The sequence below is a fragment of the Anabrus simplex genome, chromosome 3 (assembly GCF_040414725.1).
Source record: "Anabrus simplex isolate iqAnaSimp1 chromosome 3, ASM4041472v1, whole genome shotgun sequence".
Lineage (NCBI taxonomy): Eukaryota > Metazoa > Arthropoda > Insecta > Orthoptera > Tettigoniidae > Anabrus > Anabrus simplex.
The window spans coordinates 91,487,657-91,509,609 of NC_090267.1; the positions used below are offsets into that span (position 1 = coordinate 91,487,657).

The 21,953-nt window shown below is 40.6% G+C and overlaps 1 long non-coding RNA gene across 1 annotated transcript in view; it reads left to right on the top strand.

Annotated features, from left to right (window-relative positions):
* LOC137499001 (uncharacterized) overlaps positions 1-21,953 on the top strand; it is a 51,978-nt gene that overhangs the window by 23,028 nt on the left and 6,997 nt on the right. The window contains exon 2 of the long non-coding RNA XR_011017965.1: positions 20,468-20,635. This is a non-coding gene — a long non-coding RNA (uncharacterized lncRNA). The remainder of the gene's footprint in view (positions 1-20,467; positions 20,636-21,953) is intronic.

The window sequence follows — 21,953 nt, forward strand, 5'->3', positions numbered from 1 at the left end:
GAGACTTATAAGCTGATCTGAACTTCGCAGCAGTGAGGCTATCGATGGTGTTGAATGATTTAAACGTGTGTGAACATTGTGAATAATGGCCACGTCGTGTTGTATACCTGGTTGTAGAATAAAGTACAGTTCAAAACAGCCTAATATTTCAGTGTTTAAATTTCCTACTGGCGTGTTTCGGAAACAAAAGTGGATCATAGCTATCCATCGAACCGAATTCATCCCTTCAGCAAGCTCAGTTGTGTGCATAAAACACTTCGACGAAGTTTCGTAATTAGGGACGATTCCGTTAAAAGACCTGATGAGTCTCTTTTAACTGTAAAACCTAACCATTTAAAACTCTCAAACGATGCTATTCCTAAGTTTTAAAATGTGCCTGCCTATCTGTATAAAACATCTTCCAACAACGAGCAAAAATCCTATTCAAAGACAAGAAGAAATTGAAAAACGGGAAGAGGAAGGAAAGAAAGAAAGCTGAGGAAGAATATGACAGGATCAAGGACTTCGACGAAGTTCAGGGTAATTTCAGTATTAAACGCAAATTAGATTTGGACAAAGTTTCCGTCAACTTTAACAGCCAAAGTCTGTATTTTCAAAATGTATGTGACTGAGGAAAATATTCCGAAAATTGGTACTTCCTTAACATTAAACGAGGCTCTTGATTTTAAATCCATTAAACATGATATTTTCATGAGTTATAACCCTGATATACGTGCATTAGGTGATGGGGGCAAGATATTAAAATGGTCAAATTAGAAAAGTATTTATAACTTCCTGTTTAGACCTGCTCGTAACTCAAAAGTGACTGTCCACGATAAAATAGAATCTGTACACAAAATAATCGATGAAATTGAAAGTGAAGTTAATGAGTGTATCATTACTGATAAATTATATTTTTTTTAAGGAACAGTTAAATATAGCCTTTGCAAAGAAAGTATCTTACTCCTGTATTCTAATAACATGGTTCACTTCAATATTTTTCGCATTTCCTGGGGCGTAAAAGAAGATAAGACAGTCAACGTTTCTTACAATGCCCCACTTGGTTATTCACAGTCTTTTACTGATTCACATTGGAATTACTTGAAAAAAGAAACTAAAATTGTTAAAGGAGCATGACATATTTTGTAACTTGTTGAATGGAGTCTACATAAAACGTGAGCTGAACTATAAAGGAGGAAAGGTTTTATTTTTGTTTTTGCTAGTGGCTTTACGTCGCACCGACACAGATAGGTCTTATGGCGACGATGGGATAGGAGAGGCATAACAGCTGGAGGGAAGCGGCCGTGGCCTTAATTAAGGTACAGCCCCAGCATTTGCCTGGTGTGAAAATGGGGAAACTACGGAAAACCTTCTTCAGGGCTGCCGACAGTGGGATTCAAACCCACTATCTCCCGATGCACGTTCACAGCCGCACGGCCAGATCGCCCACTAGGAGGAAAGGTAGAGGGAGTTGCTTTTAGTAGTAAAAGCGGAGAAAATAACACTACATTAGCTACAACTGCACAAACTTTTATGTTGTCATCCAGTCTTTAAAAAAATAAAGACGTTGTTGATTTGTTTCCATGTAAGAACCTAATATGACATTTCTTAGAAGAACTAACTTTGCAAGTCTTTAAAGTATTAACAGATAGTCCTATAGCTTATAAGGTAGCATGCATAATTTCTAATAATAACAGGAAAATGTTTGAAAAGCTGTGCAAAAGCAGTTTACAAACCACTTTTCAAAATCCATTTGACGAAACACACACACACACACACACAAAATTGTTTGATACTGGTCATTTATTTAAAATCTTAATAAATAACTGGCTTAATCAAGCTGACAACTTATCCTGACTTTGACAACTCTGAGTCAGACAAAAAAAGTCTGAGTCTATCTAGTGCGGCCTTGGCTTGCTCCTGCCCTGTATAAAAAGGTGTCGTACCAGACTCTTTTAGAGCTACAAAATGTAAACCTGTATACTAATGTTTTTACATGAGGATTCTCAGAGAAAAATTCTGACTTCGCTTGTCAACAATGTTCTGGAAAACGAAAATGTTTAAACATGCTGTGATTAAATAAATAGTTTTAAACATTTCGTTGACAGATGTATATACATCTTTTGTAATATATTATTGAATAACAATAGAAAAGTTACCGTAGATAAACTCATCGCTGAGAAGAAGAAATCCTCAGGAAAATAAAAATGTACAAACTGAAACCTTAGGAATTCTTAGGTAAGTTTTAAGTTGCAGCTTAATTTCTAAGAAAGGTTTCAGACTTTTGTTGTGAATTGCCATCATGCATTTTCCTAGTAACATTAAAACTTTTTGTATACGTATTATGCGTTCTAATCTTTTAAAGATACCGTGTTGAGTTACAAGTGACAGATGTCATCATAATTTTACGTAAAGAAATGTACATGTACTGCCCTTCCAGTTTTCTCCCCGCATAAAACTCGTGTAGTATACAAGCCTAAGTAAAGCCACAATTGAAGGAGTGTTCAATTTTATCGTTAAGGTAAAATAAATGAACAGTATCATGGTGAAAGTGAGAGCGGGCCCTACATTGCCATGATGAACGCCAGCCACTAGCGTGACGTCACGGTCCGAGCCTTGTGGCCTGTCTATCTAGTGCGGCCTTGGTTTATCCCTTCCTGGCATTGTTCCCACCTGGTTGTACCTATAATAAATCTGGTTACCTTCTTACGTGTTACTTCTAATTTATCAATACAGTAAACAGAGAGCTCTCACTTTTTACTTCCCTACCTCAAAATACATTTTAAAATTTTTTTGTGCTAATGGTTTAACACCACAGTAACACATCGAAGATTTTCGGAGACTCAAGGATGGGAAAGGGTTAGGTTTGGGAAGGTAGCAGCCGTGGCATTCAATCAATCAATCAATCAATCAATCAATCAATCAATCAATCAATCAATCAATCAATCATCAATCAATCAATCAATCAATCAATCAATCAATCAATCAATCAATCAATCAATCAATCAATCAATCAATCAATCAATCAATCAATCAATCAATCAATCAATCAATCAATACTGATCTGCATTTAGGGCAGTCGCCCAAGTGGCAGATTCCCTATCTGTTGCTTTCCTAGCCTTTTCCTAAATGATTTCAAAGAAATTGGAAATTTATTGAACGTCTCCCTTGGTAAGTTATTCCAATCCCTAAGTCCCCTTCCTATAAATGAATATTTGCCCCAGTTTGTCCTCTTGAATTCCAACTTTATCTTCATATTGTGATCTTTCCTACTTTTATAAACGCCATTCAAACTTATTCGTCTACTAATGTCATTCCACGCCAACTCTCCGCTGACAGCTCGGAACATACCACTTAGTCGAGCAGCTCTTCTTTCTCTCAATTCTTCCCAACCCAAACACTGCAACATTTTTGTAACGCTACTCTTTTGTCGGAAATCACCCAGAACAAATCGAGCTGCTTTTCTTTGCAGTTTTTCCAGTTCTTGAATCAGGTAATCCTGGTGAGGGTCCCATACACTGGAACCATACTCTAGTTGGGGTCTTACCAGAGACTTATACGCCCTCTCCTTTACATCCTTACTACAACCCCTAAACACCCTCATAACCATGTGCAGAGATCTGTACCCTTTATTTACAATCCCATTTATGTGATTACCCCAATGAAGATCTTTCCTTACATTCACACCTAGATACTTACAATGATCCCCAAAAGGAACTTTCACCCCATCAACGCAGTAATTAAAACTGAGAGGACTTTTCCTATTTGTGAAACTCACAACCTGACTTTTAACCCCGTTTATCATCATACCATTGCCTGCTGTCCATCTCACAACATTTTCGAGGTCACGCTGCAGTTGCTCACAATCTTGTAACTTATTTATCACTCTATAGAGAATAACATCATCCGCAAAAAGCCTTACCTCCGATTCCACTCCTTTACTCATATCATTTATATATATAAGAAAACATAAAGGTCCGATAATACTGCCTTGAGGAATTCCCCTCTTAATTATTACAGGGTCAGATAAAGCTTCACCTACCCTAATTCTCTGAGATCTATTTTCTAGAAATATAGCAACCCATTCAGTCACTCTTTTGTCTAGTCCAATTGCACTCATTTTTGCCAGTAGTCTCCCATGATCCACCCTATCAAATGCTTTAGATAGGTCAATCGCGATACAGTCCATTTGATCTCCATAATCCAAGATATCTGCTATATCTTGCTGGAATCCTACAAGTTGAGCTACAGTGGAATAACCTTTCCTAAAACCGAATTGCCTTCTATCGAACCAGTTATTAATTTCGCAAACATGTCTAATATAATCAGAAAGAATGCCTTCCCAAAGCTTACATACAATGCACGTCAAACTTACTGGCCTGTAATTTTCAGCTTTATGCCTATCATCCTTTCCTTTATACACAGGGGCTACAATAGCAACTCTCCATTCATCTGGTATAGCTCCTCCGAACAAATAATAATCAAATAAGTACTTCAGATATGGTACTATATCCCAACCCATTGTCTTTAGTATATCCCCAGAAATCTGATCAATTCCAGCCGCTTTTCTAATTTTCAACTTTTGTATCTTATTGTAAATGTCATTGTTATCATACGTAAATTTTATTACTTCTTTGGCCTTAGTCTCCTCCTCTATCTCGACATTTTCCTTGTAACCAACAATCTTTACATACTGCTGACTGAATACTTCTGCCTTTTGAAGATCCTCACATACACACTCCCCTTGTTCATTAATTATTCCTGGAATGTCCTTCTTGGAACCTGTTTCTGCCTTAAAATACCTATACATACCCTTCCATTTTTCACTAAAATTCGTATGACTGCCAATTATGCTTACCATCATGTTATCCTTAGCTGCCTTCTTTGCTAGATTCAATTTTCTAGTAAGTTCCTTCAATTTCTCCTTACTTCCACAGCCATTTCTAACTCTATTTCTTTCCAGTCTGCACCTCCTCCTTAGTCTCTTTATTTCTCTATTATAATAAGGTTGGTCTTTACCATTCCCTACCACCCTTAATGGTACAAACCTGTTTTCGCATTCCTCAACAATTTCTTTAAACCCATCCCAGAGTCTGTTTACATTTTTATTTACCGTTTTCCACTGATCATAATTACATTTTAGGAACTGCCTCATACCTGCTTTATCAGCCATATGGTACTGCCTAACAGTCCTACTTTTAAGACCTTCCTTTCTATCACAATTATTTTTAACTACCACAAAAGCAGCTTCATGATCACTAATACCATCTATTACTTCAGTTTCCCTATAGAGCTCATCTGGTTTTATCAGCACCACATCCAGGATATTTTTCCCTCTGGTTGGTTCCATCACTTTCTGAATCAGCTGTCCTTCCCATATTAACTTATTTGCCATTTGTTGGTCATGCTTCCTGTCGTTCGCATGTCCTTCCCAATTGACATCTGGCAAATTCAGATATCCCGCTACAATCACATTTCTTTCCATGTCGTTTCCCACATAGCTGACTATCCTATCAAATAATTCCGAATCCGCGTTAGTGCTACCCTTTCCCGATCTGTACACTCCATATATATCAAGTTGCCTATTATCTTTACAAATGAGTCTTACACCTAGGATTTCATGTGTCTCATCTTTAACTTTTTCGTAGCTTACAAATTCTTCTTTCACCAGAATGAACACTCCCCCTCCCGCCCTTCCTATCCTGTCTCTACAATACACACTCCAGTGCCGTGAGAAAATTTCTGCATCCATTATATCATTTCTCAGCCATGATTCAACTCCTATTACAATATCTGGTAAATATATATCTATTAAATTACTTAATTCCATTCCTTTCCTTACAATACTTCTACAGTTCAACACTAACAATTTTATGTCATCCCTACTTGATTTCCAGTTCCCTGTTCCCTTATCACCGCTCCCTAGGCCATCCCATTTCCCTGAATGTACCTCCGTATTACCCTACCAAACAAATTTCCTAACTTATATGTACCACTGCGGTTTAAATGAAGGCCATCTGAGCGCAGATCTCTATCTCCTACCCACCCATTAGGATCTAGAAATTTCACTCCCAGTTTCCCACATAGCCACTCCATAGTCTCATTTAAATCCCCAATCACCCTCCAGTCAGTATCCCTTCTACACAGTATTCCACTAATAACAATCTCCGCTGTCTTAAACTTCACCCGTGCTGCATTTACCAGATCCCACACATCTCCAACTATGTTGGTACTTATATCAGCTTGCCTTACGTTGTTGGTACCAACGTGAAACACTACCACCTTCTCCTTCCCCTCCTCCCTCTCTTCTACTTTCCTCAACATCTGCCTGGACCTAATTCCTGGATAACACTCTACCCTGGTACCCTTTCCTCCACACACTTTCCCCACGTGTCTAACGATGGAATCCCCCATGACCAGAGCCTCAACCCTACCCAACTCATTTGATCCCCTCCCCTCCTGGTCAGCCCTATCTTTCCTGATAGCTGCAGAAGTTACTTCCTCCTCCCTTTTCTCCTTCCCATGACCCCGTTCCACCTGTCTTTTCCTATCCTCTACTCTACGTTTTCCTTTCCTACCTTTTCCCTTCCTCCTACTTCCACACATCTCACCAACAGTTCCCTGTCCCTCATCTTCCCTCTGTTGTTCTACCTGGAGTGACTCGTACCGATTTCGCACAGACACCTGTCCTGAATTCTGATCCTGAATAGAGCCCTTAGCCTGCAATCTCCTTCTCCTTAGAACATTAGACCACCTGTCTTCTACAACTCCTCCCTTTCCTTCCCCTCCCGCTTGTACACCTACTGTAACCTGTACATTGTTTGAGAGAGTCCTATCTTCCTTCCTGTCTTCTGTGAGAATCCTAATTATCTCCCTCAAACTTTCCAACTCCTCCCTCATACCCCTCAATGCCTCGCTACACCTACAGTAAGTACACTCGCGCTCCTTAGCCATTCTTTACGGGGAAAAAATGAAATTAAAAATAAAATAACTTATTTGCAAAAAATAAATGAACGGAGGGATATATTGTCTGGGATAGTACACAACAATAAGGTAATTAATATACGACTACACTACAATATTACTTAGTCGTGCTCTATTTTTTTTATCCTACAACCCCTGACAGGGTAAAAACTGCTGTTAATTACTGAATATCGAAAGTATTAGCCTACACAAGAACTACACAATTCCAAACTGCAATTAAGCCTATTCTAATTACAACAGTATTTTAGTAAGAGTTTCTACGGATACCTCTACTACACCAGTACTACACAAATATTTTACAATAATAAAATAATCACACTAAATTCTAATAGGATATTACTCGTATACTACTGTACAGTACACTACAGTAATTTTAAACTACTTTCAGACGTATCCTAATTACGATACCGGTACCGAACCGTATGTCACCAAACTAAGCACAACAGAAATGAAATGTGCAAGAACTACTGTACTCAAAGATTACCAACGAAGCTAAATGCTTAAACAAATTATTATTATTAGTATTGCGGTCTAATAGATACACACGAAAGATAACACATGAATATAGCAGGCAAGATACGGCACTATCTAAATGTACTGTATCTATACTACAATGTATCTACACTACACTACACTGCGTTTGGTTAAATGCTTAAGTATCGAAAGGATTTCCGTACACGAAGAAAAACACGAATATAACTGGAAAGATACTATCTAATATATTATACCATATCTTCACTACAATTCTACTGAAATGCCGTTATGTGATTATTACAGCTGATGGATTTCTATTATTTTCCCTACTCCACGGGACGGAGAATAAAAGTGTCCTTAATTAGGCCTACTGAAAAATACGAGGTTGTCTACAGTAATTTCTCAAATATTTTTATCAAAACTACTACTACTCCAGGGACTTGAACTGCAATTTACTGGGATATATGAACTTTATTTATTTTTAGCTAACCGCTCATAAATACTGAAAGATCGAGGGAGCGAAATATAAATTACGGATACTTTAACTATCTACTCAGAAGTACAAATGAATGGAATACAAGGTCAGCTGATTTTTATTTTGGGCCGATGACCTTCGATGTTAGGCCCCTTAAAACAACAAGCAACAAGCAGCGATTTTTATTTATATTTACTTGACTACACTACACCCTTTGTTCACGACTGTAGCCAACAATACAATATTTCAATATGAGGAGCGACAATAATCAATAACAATACAACGACTGTTAACTATACCGTTTTAATTGGAAGTTTACAGGCGTATCGTGTTTTTTAATGTAGTAAATTATTACCTTCGCGATAGTTTGAACGGATATCTATACGAAATACCGGAGAAGTTGCTGCAGAAGTTACGGTACTATTCCTTATGATAATCTGCCTTTGTAAGTATAACCAACGAACCTACAGATATTTACACATATTTTTAAAGTTAATATTATTACCTAAAGTATTTCCTAAACCTAAATTCGAAGCAAGGTACACCTAGCTAGCCTACTTAACCTAGAAAACGTAATTTACTGAAGACCAACTGAATTACTTGTTACAAAATTTAAATAAATATCACTACTCCCAATTTCTACCAACAAGCACTAAACACCACTATATTAACAGCACTAAATGAATCAGATATGCACAAAATTTAGCTATTTCAATCGGTTTTCACTACGTTATCACTACAATAATGCAAGAGCTCTCTCAACAGCCAACCGTTCTCAAGCGCATCCAACAATGCAATTAATTAAGGTATAGCCCCAGCATTTGCTTGGTGTGGAAATAGGAAACCATGAAACATTTTCAGGGCTACCGAGGGTGGAATTCGAACCCACTGTCCCCCAAATGCAAGCTCACTGCTATGCAACCCTAACCACACAGCCAAATCACTCTGTTTACTATTATTATTATTATTGTTGTTGTAAGGTGTAATTTTCCCTTATATCAGCCCCCGCCTCTTATTTTCAGTTCTTCGGAGGCCCTACTCGATCTTTACATACTAACTTCATTCATCAAGAGCTGATACGTAAGCTACCCAAACTAAAACAAACGCCACGACACAACAGCCTCAAAGGGCCATGGCCTGCCAAACGACCGCTGCTCAGCCCAAAGGCCTGCATATTACGAGGTGTCGTGTGGTTGAGACGACGAAACCTCTAGGCGCTTATTCATGGCTTTCTAGACCGGGACCGCTGTCTCGCCGTCAGATAGCTCCTCAATTGTAATCACTTAGACTGAGTGAACCTTGAACTCATATTTGGCCAGGAATCGAAACCGGGGCCTCCAGGTTAGAGCCAACTGACATGTGAGCTACAGTTACTACAAATTAAATGAGTAAATAAATAAAAAGTAATATTGCAGGCGTCAGCGGAGCCCGTTTGAGCGTGAACCCATCATTCACAGTCGTCCAGTAGGGTACCTAAATTTACTAGCCAACTTAGCCGCGAGAATGTTGTTGTGAAAGGAGCATTCATTTCTGCATCATTACTTGATGAGCACCCTATGACTTCTTCATGTTTCGTACCCACGAGACAAGAGCGTCGAAGTTAAATTGCAATCTCTTTGGGCAGGAAAGGAATCCAGATTTATAAGATACTACGGGAGAGTTTCAGATAGATTCGAGCATACTCGTGGCTAATTGCTAAAATACGATAATTATCCAGAGGTAAACTGAAACTTGGATTGGTACAGTGAAACGCCTAGTAAATTGTCATGTAATCAAATCTCTTTTAAGCAAAAATGGGAAGATTGTGTTAGACCTTGGGAAGATTCGAAGCTACACGTGTATGACTTCACGGAAGGGGACAAGTATTTAATCAACCCACGCTTCAGTATTTTAGAACACTTAAAGAAAAAATAAATTATAAAATCATGATATTCATATTCCTCGATTTTTTCTGAACAATATGGATACTAACACCAGAGATGAAACCCGTGGGATAATGAAATTGTCTAATGAAATGCAAACTTCCGCCCACTTTTCGCGCGCCAAAAGCCCGGATATACTGACAAGGGAGGCAAGAATCATTTCTTCTTCGGTGCTATGAGATGGACGGTATACAATGGTATGATGATAAACAGGGTTAAAAGTCAGGTTGCGAGTCTCACAAATAGGAAAATTCCTCTCAGTTTTAATTACTGCGTTGATGGGGGTGAAAGTTCCGTTTGGGGATCATTGTAAGTACCTAGGTGTTAATATAAGGAAAGATCTTCTTTAGGGTAATCACATAAATGTGACTGTAAATAAAGGGCACAGATCTCTGCACATGGTTATGAGGGTATTTAGGGGCTGTAAAAGAAGAGGGCATATAAGTCTCTGGTAAGACCCCAACTAGAGTATGGTTCCAGGGTATGGGACCCTCAAGAACTGGAAAAATCCAAAGAAAAGCAGCTCGATTTGTTCTGGGTGATTTCCGACAAAAGAGTAGTGTTACGAAAATGTTGCAAAGTTTGGGCTGGGAAGAATTTGGAGGAAGGAGACGAGCTGCTCGACTAAGTGGTATGTTCCGAGCTGTCAGTGGAGAGATGGCGTGGGAGGACATCAGTAGACGATTAAGTTTGAGTGGTGTCTTTAAAAGTAGGAAATATCACAATATGAAGATAAAGCTGAAATTCAAGAGGACAAATTGGGGCAAATATTCGTTTATAGGAAGGGGAGTTATAGGGATTGGAATAATTTGCCAAGGGAGATCTTCAATAAATTTCTAATTTCTTTGCAATCATTTAAGAAACGTCTAGGAAAACAACGGATATGGAATCTGTCACCTGGGCGACTGCCCTAAATGCAGGTCAGTAGTGATTGATTGACGTTACGCGAGTACAGGTCTCTGTCGCTGTGGGCCAGTTATTAATGTGCGGTTGATAAATTGAACACTCAAGGTTGGTCATTGGTAAGAGTGAAAAACCAGTTTACCGGTATGGTAAGATTGAAATAAAATAAATACTCATATTCGTGTGAATATTAAATTACACGTGTTTGGTGATGAAACTAAATTAACGGCATATCTCGGCACGGTGTTATTAATACTGTATTTTTTCTGTTAAATGTGTCAGATGGTGTAAATAATGAATTATGAATAAGAAGTGAATTGATAATAATTTCTATGTGTGATAAATGTACAGTGGTTCATATAAATATTATTTAATGGTAAATTAATTCAAGAAGAATCGTGTGTGATAAACTTGAAAATTCACATATATATTTGTTAAGTGTGTAGTATGTAAGAAAATATATTAAATAACGTTGTTAATTAAGTATCTCTGAGAAGAAATGTGTGAAGTGTGTATGGATTGTATGAACATGGTGTGTTAAGCCTTAATTGGGCGTCGGCGAATGGCGATATCTGAGAATATGCCATTGTTCAGCAGAAATCCAGGTGGGCGACATGATTTGTATTCTTTGAAATGTATTCTGCATCGTTATGTTCTGCGTAAATAAGGGGCCAAGTTTCAGGCCGATAATTATTTGTTTTTCTTTGCTTTGCTTTACATATTAAGTGTTGTGTGGCACAGAGATGTTACGAGAATTTTACGTACATTTTATGTTGAAATCCCAAAATTTCAGACGATTATGTTAAATGGGATTAAAGAAGGTATCGGGTAAAGACAAGTTTTACGTCAGTCTGTCGTTAAAGAATTTGTGTGTCAAGATTCCGTGTCAAAGCATAATGTAAAACTTAGTTGAGTGTTGGAAAATATTAGTTTGTGAGTATCGAGTGAAGATATCATAATTTCTAAGTTAAGTCAAGATCGGCGTGGTTTTCCTATCATTCAATGTTTGATATTTGCTAGAACTTTGTTTCAATAGTTACGTAATGTCAGTACGATGATGGATCCATGAAATTAAGCCACGATGTTTAGTTGGATGGAAATGTCCCGAGGGAGAATCGAACTCAGGATGTGTTGATGCCGGGGAAGATGTAATGCCCCGAGGGAATAGTTTGTTATAATTCCGGGATGGAAATACTCCGAAGAAGTAATGTGTGTTAGAATGTCGCGGGAGGCATGTGCAATGTCCAGAGTTCGAGAATTGTTATTTTTAGGAATTATGTAATCTCAGAAGGCCTGGTATTATGAGAAATAAATTCAATTGAAATGAGTACGGAATCCAAATTTCTCTTCGTTTAGGAGATTCTTATTTGTTATTATGACAATGAGTCTAGAAAAAAGGAGGGACTCAAAGAGCTTAGATATGATGGGAAGAAGTGATATCGGCCTAGAGTTTTGGGGGGAAAGTGGGGTCCGACAGAGGTTTGAGTACCTTGATTACTTTTGCCGTTTTCCATAAAGTGGGGAAGTAGGAGTAGCGAAAAATAGCATTGAATAATTTGGTAATGAAGGTTAGAGCTTTGCTAGGAGGTTTTTTGGAAGGAGGCCGAAACGTTTCGTAAACCAGGGGTTTCTCTAGGTTCCAGCTTCTTGATAGCGGCGAAGAATAGGGGAAATTAATTTGAAGTCAGGTGGAAGATTGACTTCAGGTAAGTTGTCTACTTCATCTTCAACTCTGTCGGTGAAATCGTCGTCGGACGATCTACATAAGGTGTGCAAGTTGACTCGAGTGTATCTGCTACGGCGTTTGCTTCATCATATCAATGTAGACCAATCCTCGCTGTCCATGAAGGGATGGTATGCCAGTCATTTTCCTAGCGATTTTGAAGTCACCCTTTGGGGTCAGTCTGGATTTCCATGCTCTAATCCTGTGATGCCGAATGAGTATTGCCAAATTACGACGTTGCTTGTTCCATTAAGCTTTGAGATAATGATCTCTAGTGTGCTGTCATAACTTGCGGGTGCGTTTCTTAATTTTAATTTGGGTTAGTATTTCAGAGGGCAGTGTGTCCTTCCTGGACTGTTCAACTGCTGTTCCCACGGCGGCAGATTGAGCGTCCGAGATGATTGCGTTGGAAATTTCGGCCGCAAGGGCATCTACATCTTCTGGTTCCTTAACGCTGGGATTGCCATTGATGTGAGAGGAGATGCAATCACGGTAGAATTGCCAGTTAATTTTGCATTGGTGAATAGGTATGGACTTCCGAACACGGAAAGGGTTGGAGGATAGGGCGAGAAGAACAGGTTGATGGCCGTCTAGAGTGAGATTAATGTAATGGTGGATGTTCTGGGAAATGGCAATATCCAGCGTGTCCGCCACATGCTACACTCTTCCTTTATACCACATACTAGCTGACGTTTCCCTGCTTCGCTATGGAATGAACAGGCGGCAAATGAAATGGCGTATGTCTTTTAGTGGCGGGAGTGTCCGAGGACAAGTTCGGCTCGCCAGATGCAGGTCTTTTGATTTGATTTCCGTAGGTGACCTGCCCCCGTGCCACCGAAATTAACACATTATGGTTAAAATTCCCGACCCTGCCGGAAATCGAACCCGGGACCCCTGTGACCAAAGGCCAGCACGCTAACCGTTTAGACATGGAGAGAGCCGTGAACACTCTTCTGCCGTATTCCGTTAAGGTTGCACACTGCTCACTTCAATCAGCACCTCAGAATGGATATTCAATAGCTCGAATTCTTTGATGAGCCAGTGTGTTACGTGTCTATAGTTATCAGAAAATTTATGAACCAGAGGAAAGGCATACTTTCAAAAAAAAAAAAAAAAACGCTATTTATTCGGGGCGTCGACCTAGAAAGATCTTTTCCCCCTACTTTGCACGATACGTTATGTGCCTGCGTGTATTTGGAAATTACGGAAGTGTAAAGTGTTGAATGTGAGGAAAGGAACCTTACGGATGACACAAACACCCAATCCCCAGGCCAGGTATATTAATCATTTTAAATGAAAAGCCCACCCGGCCAGGAATCGAACCCGGGGCCGCCGGTTGACAGGTGGGCGCGTTGCCCCCTACACCGCGGGGCCGGACAATGGCATTCTGGAAAAATAAATGTTATCCAACTCCCCAGATATATCCCGCCACCATTCACGAAGGTTATTTTACTCGGCACGTAGCAGTAATCCCTCTATCGGAGATGAATGGCAGCGGAAGAGACAAACAACATCACAACAAACAATGGTCAATGTTATTGTTGATCAATTTTATGAGTTTTTGGTATTGTACACCTTCACATTCAATTTTATTATTAGGGTATCTAATGTAAAGATATTACTTCCTTCCCTCATAGGTCCCTCCTGTCTTATTCGAGCGATCATTATTCTTAAACGGATCCTTCCTTTATGTTTTTTCTCATTTTTATAATTATCTCTACAAATTTCCTTGTCGATATGGAGCAACGACCACGCGGTTTTACACCTTAAGACAATCATAACAAAAAACATCGCCAGCTAACACAATTGAACAACATTTCCATGTTAGCAATGCTCGGCGTTGATATGGACTAAACAACAAAAATTTAAATTCATGAATTCTGTTATCGGTCCGCCTCTGTGGTGTAGTGGTTAGTGTGATTAGCTGCCACCGCCGGAGGCCCGTGTTCGATTCCCGGCTCTGCCACGAAATCTGAAAAGTGGTACGAGGTCTGGAACTAAGCCTCGAGAGGTCAACTGAGTAGAGGTGGGTTCGATTCCCACCTCAGCCATCCTAGAAGTGGTTTTCCGTGGTTTGCCACTTCTCCTCCAGGCAAATGCCGGGATGGTACCTAACTTAAGGCCACGGCCGCTTCCTTCCCTCTTACTTGTCTATCCCTTCCAATCTTCCCATCCCCCACCAAGGCCCCTGTTCAGCATAGCAGGTGAGGCCGCCTGGTCGGGGTACTGGTCATCCCACCCAGTTGTATCCGCTGACTCAATGTCTCACGCTCCAGGACACTGCCGTTGAGGCGGTAGAGGTAGTATCCCTCTCTGAGTCCGTGGGAAAAGCCAAACCTGGAGGGTAAGCAGATTAAGAAAGAAAAAGAAAGAAAGAAAGAAAGAAAAAAATAATTCTGTTATCATAGTCCGTACGGTAAAACTGTATTAAGACATAAATGATAGGAAATTGTATTCTCTAAAATTTTCTTATGTAATACTTTTCGATAGGATTAATAACACAGGTATTTAAAACATAAATTTTAGTCTTCTTCCCCTAAACTACCACTTCATTCAGTTTGTATAAAATCATGTATTACCTGGAATGTAGCGTCTTATTCCATGACTTAACGTACCGATTTTCACTCAATTCTGTTCAACCATGTTCTCGTGGGTCGGTGGTTATATGGACTTAGCAACGGAAATCAGAGCCGGTGCATTAAATATGTATAAGGCATAAATGATCGGATTTTTAATTCTATATAACGTTTGTTATGTACCATTTTTCGATAGGACCACTAATAACATGGGTATTTGAGAATTACATTTTAAGCCTTCCCCTAAACTACCATTTCACTCAGTGTGAATAATATTTATATCCTAGATTGTAGTGGCCCATTCCCCAACTTTATCCACCGATTTTCATTAAATTCTCTTCAGCCATTTTCTCGTGATTCCCGTACAGACAGACAGCCAGAGAAGAAGGAAAATTGAAAAGTACATTTCCTTGTTACTACCGACACGATCGATACAGAAATACCGTCTCTTATTTGATATATAGAGATTCTCGATATCACACACTATCTTATTCCGTAACTAACATCCACTTTGCTAATAATAATAATAATAATAATAATAATAATAATAATAATAATAATAATAATAATAATAAAAATAGTGGCGTGTATCCCCCGAGAAGGCCTGGTGCAGGGAAGTCTTTCGAATTGATGCTATTTGGGCGGCCCGCACGTCTATGAGACGCTAGTTACAAATTCTAATGCTGAAGACGGCACACACACCCAGCCCCCGAGCTACTGGAATTAACAATGAAGGTTTAAATCCCCGACCCGGCTGGCAATCGAACGTTGGGCCCACTGGACCAAAGGTTAGAACGCTAACCATTTACCCATAGAGCTGGACTTTGCTGGTGCAACGTACTCTCAGCCACTATTAAATAAATATGTCTTGCTTCAATCCAATAACATTCTCCACCCGTTTTATCAACAATGTACTTTGCGTGTTGCTACTCATCTGCGTTTAGAGTGGTCGCCCAGGTGGCAGATTCCCTATCTGTTGTTTTCCTAGCCTTTCCTTAAATGATTGCAAAGAAATTGGAAATTTATTGAACATCTCTCTTGGTAAGTTATTCCAATCCCTAACTCCTCTTCCTATAAACGAATATTTGCCCCATTGCAACATTTTTGTAACGCTACTCTTTTGTCGGAAATCGCCCAGAACAAATCGAGCTGATTTTCTTTGGATTTTTTCCAGTTCCTGAATCAAGTAATACTGGTAAGGGTTCCATTCACTGGAACCATACTATAGTTGGGGTCTCACCAGAGACAAATATGCTCTCTCCTTTACATCCTTACTACAACCCCTAAATACCCTCATAACCATGTGCAGAGATCTGTACCCTTTATTTACAATTCCATTTATGTGTTTACCCCAATGAAGATCTTTCCTTATATTAATACCTGGGTATTTACAATGATCCCCAAAGGGAACTTTCACCCCATCAACGCAGTAATTAAAACTGAGAGGACTTCTCCTATTTTGAAATTCACAACCTGAATTTTATCCCCGTTTATCGTCATACCATTGCCTACTGTCCATCTCACAACATTATCGAGGTCATTTTGCAGTTGCTCACAATCTTGTAACTTATTTATAACTCTGTACAGAATAACATCATCTGCGAAAAACCTTATCTCTGATTCAACTTCTTTACACATACACTGACTGACAGAGCAAATGCAACACCAAGAAGGAGTGGTCAGAACTTTATGCCAATTGCAGGGTAGACTGACGTCACTGAGGTATGCTCATGATGTGAAATGCGCCGCTGTGCTGCGCACGTAGCGAACGATAAATGGGACACGGCGTTGGCGAATGGCCCACTTCGTACCGTGATTTCTCAGCCGACAGTCATTGTAGAACGTGTTGTCGTGTGCCACAGGACACGTGTATAGCTGAGAATGCCAGACCGCCGTCAACGGAGGCATTTCCAGCAGACAGACGACTTTACGAGGGGTATGGTGATCGGGCTGAGAAGGGCAGGTTGGTCGCTTCGTCAAATCGCAGCCGATACCCATAGGGATGTGTCCACGGTGCAGCGCCTGTGGCGAAGATGGTTGGCGCAAGGACATGTGGCACGTGCGAGGGGTCCAGGCGCAGCCCAAGTGACGTCAGCACGCGAGGATCGGCGCATCCGCCGCCAAGCGGTGGCAGCCCCGCACGCCACGTCAACCGCCATTCTTCAGCATGTGCAAGACACCCTGGCTGTTCCAATATCGACCAGAACAATTTCCCGTCGATTGGTTGAAGGAGGCCTGCACTCCCGGCGTCCGCTCAGAAGACTACCATTGACTCCACAGCATAGACGTGCACGCCTGGCATGGTGCCGAGCTAGAGCGACTTGGATGAGGGAATGGCGGAACGTCGTGTTCTCCGATGAGTCACGCTTCTGTTCTGTCAGTGATAGTCACCGCAGACGAGTGTGGCGTCGGCGTGGAGAAAGGTCAAATCCAGCAGTAACTGTGGAGCGCCCTACCGCTAGACAACGCGGCATCATGGTTTGGGGCGCTATTGCGTATGATTCCACGTCACCTCTAGTGCGTATTCAAGGCACGTTAAATGCCCACCGCTACGTGCAGCATGTGCTGCGGCCGGTGGTACTCCCGTACCTTCAGGGGCTGCCCAATGCTCTGTTTCAGCAGGATAATGCCCGCCCACACACTGCTCGCATCTCCCAACAGGCTCTACGAGGTGTACTGATGCTTCCGTGGCCAGCGTACTCTCCGGATCTCTCACCAATCGAACACGTGTGGGATCTCATTGGACGCCGTTTGCAAATTCTGCCCCAGCCTCGTACGGACGACCAACTGTGGCAAATGGTTGACAGAGAATGGAGAACCATCCCTCAGGACACCATCCGCACTCTTATTGACTCTGTACCTCGACGTGTTTCTGCGTGCATCGCCGCTCGCGGTGGTCCTACATCCTACTGAGTCGATGCCGTGCGCATTGTGTAACCTGCATATCGGTTTGAAATAAACATCAATCATTCGTCCGTGCCGTCTCTGTTTTTCCCCCAACTTTCATCCCTTTCGAACCACTCCTTCTTTGTGTTGCATTTGCTCTGTCAGTCAGTGTATCATTGATAAGAAAATATAAATGTCCAATAATACTGCCTTGAGGAATTCCCCTATTAATTTGTACAGGGACAGATAAATCTTTACCTACTCTAATTCTCTGAGTTCTATTTTCTAGAAACAGAGCCACCCATTCAGCCACTTTTTTGTCAAGTCCAATTGCACTCATTTTTGCCAGTAGTCTCCCATGATCCACCCTATCAAATGCCTTAGACAGGTCAATCGCGATACATTCCAATTGACCTCCTGAATCCAGGATATCTGCTATATCTTGTTGAAATCCTGCAAGTTGGGCTTCAGTGGAATAACCTTTCCTAAACCCAAACTGCCTTCTATCAAACCAGTTATTAATTTCGCAAACATGTCGTATATAATCAGAAAGAATGCTTTCCCAAAGCTTACATACAATGCATGTCAAACTGACTGGCCTTTTGTAACGCTACTCTTTTGTCTGAAATCGCCCAGAACAAATCGAGCTGCTTTTCTTTCGATTTTTTCCAGTTGCTGAATCAAGTAATCCTGGTAAGGGTTCCCTACACTGGAACCATACTATATTTGGGGTCTCACCAGAGACAAATATGCTCTCTCCTTTTTGTCTATCACCCTTTCCTTTATATACAGGGGCTACTATAGCAACTCTCCATTCATTTGGTAAAGTTCCTTCATGCAAACAATAATCGAACAAGTACTTCAGATATGGTACTATATCCCAACCCATTGTCTTGAGTATATCCCCCGAAACCTTATCGATTCCAGCTGCTTTTCTAGTTTTCAACTTTTGTATCTTACTGTAAATGTCATTGCTTTCATAGGTAAATGTTAATACTTCTTTAGTATTAGCCACCTCCTCTATCTGGACATTATCCTTGTAACCAACAATCTGCTGGCTGAATACTTCTGCCTTTTGAAGATCCTCGCATACACACTCCCCTTGTTCATTAATGATTCCTGGAATGTTCTTCTTGGAACCTGTTTCTGCCTTCAAGTAGAGAGAGAACATGTATATAGAAAGAAAATGATGCATTTACATTATCAAAACCAGGCTATAGTGACAGTAATGAGTGTGTCAAAATAAGAGGACAATGGTGCAATGAAACAATGAGAAGACGCGGTAGTAACGACAAGACTGAAAGAGAAGACAGAGACGTTCCGATCCGGTCCTTTAGACCACCAGTTGGCGCTTAGAAAATGCCACCATCTTACTCGCATTTTACGTGTTCCACAGATGTACTACATCGTAGATTATTGCTGCTGATGATGATGCTTGTTGTTTAAAGGGGCCTAACATCTAAGGTCATCGACCCCGTACATTATTTCCGTACAATTTTCCTTTGACATGAAGTCTTAATGAAGACTTTAATAACGTCCGTCTCTGTGGTGTACTGCTTAGCGTGATTAGCTGCCATCCCAAGAAGCCCGGGATCGATTCCCGGCTCTGCAAGGAAATTTGGTAAGTGGTGCGAGGGCTGGAACGGGGTCCAATTAACCTCGGGACATCAACTGAGTAGAGGGGTTTCGATTTCCACTTCAGCCATCCATGAAGTGGTTTCCCGTTTCTCCTCCAGGCAAATGTGTGGTCAGTAAAACGAATCTTCTCCAAGGTTACTCTAGGCCTCCTAGACGGGAGCCACTACCTCACCATCATTGATCCTCAATTGTTCTCACGTAAGCTACGTGGACCTCGAACCACCCCTTTGATTCATACATTAAAAAATACCTGACCTGGCCGGGAATCGAAAATGCGACCTACGTATGTGAAGCAGGTCCTTGATTGCGGGGTCGACAACAAACGATTTAAGTACATTTTAATCGATATAAGTAGAGTGACTACTAATTACAACCGTTATCACAGGAGGTATAGACTCCGTGGCTCAGACGGCAGCGCGCCAGCCTCTCACCGCTGGGTTCCGTGGTTGAAATTCCGGTCATTCTATGTGAGATTTGTGCTGGACAAAGCGGAGACGGGACAGGATTTTCTCCGATCACTCCGCATCTCCCTGTCATTTTTCATTCCAGCAAAACTCTCCAATTCCATTTCGTTTCATCTGTCAGTCATTTCATTAATCATTGTCCCTGAGGAGTGCGTCAGACTTCGACAGCCGGCACAATTTTTATACTCGCCGCTACATGGGGGCTTCATTCATTCCATTCCTAACCCGGTTGAATGACCGTAAAAAAGCTGTGGAATTTTCCACTATAGGAGGTAACAAACTCAGAACGTCTAGGAACAGTAACAGATTCTAGTGTGAATTGATTCTCCCTCTCACCCGCCACCCACCTCATTCAACAAAATTAAAAACTTTTCACTGTGCTGGATGTATTAGTTTATGTTTGGGTAAGATAGGAGATATGTATGAAATATGAATTGTTATAGGAGCAGTACTGCTGGTGTTCGTAGACGCCAACGACCAGACAAGTGCTGAATGCGTTCGTAAATGCCCTGGAGTACAGGGGGAGATTCTCTGTGCGTCTGAAGGAAATATCACCAAAAGCTTCTTCAGCCAGTGTATAATGGAACGTCATAACTGCATCCATAAAAGCAGTAAGTATACTAGAGATAGCTGGATCTAACTTTCACTAGGTATGATGAAAAAGCTTCAAATGGCTATTACTTTATTCAACGAACGAATTGGCTATGCGGTGAGTGTCTTGTAATTACGTACCTTACACTTCATAATGTATCCGTACTATCACTGTAAAGCTTACAAAGTAAACATCAATTTAATTAAAACCAACTAGTTTTTATATCGTGGACATAATCTTATTCTATTATTCAAATAGTTATTTCATTCCTGCCCGGTAAGGGGCAGGCGGGCCACCAGCTAAACATGTAACTCTTTGGCCGGTGAGTGAGTACATAAAAGTAGAATTTTGGAACCTATACATAGAAGCATGTCTCGTACATACTGAAAACAAAACAAAGTCAAAACAGATTCCTCTTTATAATATTAGTATAGATAAATCACAAAAACCTAACATGTTATAGACATGAAAATTGATATTTGGAATCCCCTTTAAAAATGAACACACTCTTTTTGGAAAATCCACTTACGGGGGTGAAAAACATAAAAAGCGGGTAAATTTTTAAAATGAGTATCTTCTTCTATCGCTTTACTCACACCTGTGGGGTTGCGGGTGCGAACTGTGTCGCACATGTGGATTTGACCCTGTTTTACGGCTGGCAATACTAATATTACAAAGAGGAAAAATATGTATATTTGTAACGGGTAGACTCAAAAACTACTGAACCAATTTTAAAAATTACTTCACCTATAGGAAGCTACATTGCCAGTGAGTAATGTGGGCTGTATTTTATTTTCAAAGCAATTCGAGGGGGGCGACGGGGAGATATAAAATATTAAAATAATAGGCTAATATAGGCGAAATCGAATTTGTCGTACTAAGGCGAAACAAAGCTCCTATTAAGCACCTTGACGCAAAGAACAAAACTCGGTAAACCCTTCGGGCCCGAAAACCATGTTTAAAGGCACTAAAACCAACCGTTATGGAGATATTGGAACCACACTACCCCTGCTCTAGGAATCGGATAAAGAAACGAACGGCCGTAACCATGGCAACTTCAGCTCCAGGATTCTACAGCAGCTAGATTATGCATGTACGTTTGGGCATAGCTGCCAACCAAAATTGATACACATATGACTTACAATCTGGAAAAAATAAACTGTTGTGTAAGACGCTCATAGCACTCCGTTGGGCGGGGATGGAAAGGGAGTGAAGTATAAAAATAATAGCCCCGGAGGTCTCCGTAGTACAGCGACCAGCGGTTGCCGACGGGCCTCCGTTTTTACGTACTGGCTTAGGTTTCAGCATTTTGCGGAGTCTGTTACCTATAGTTTAAA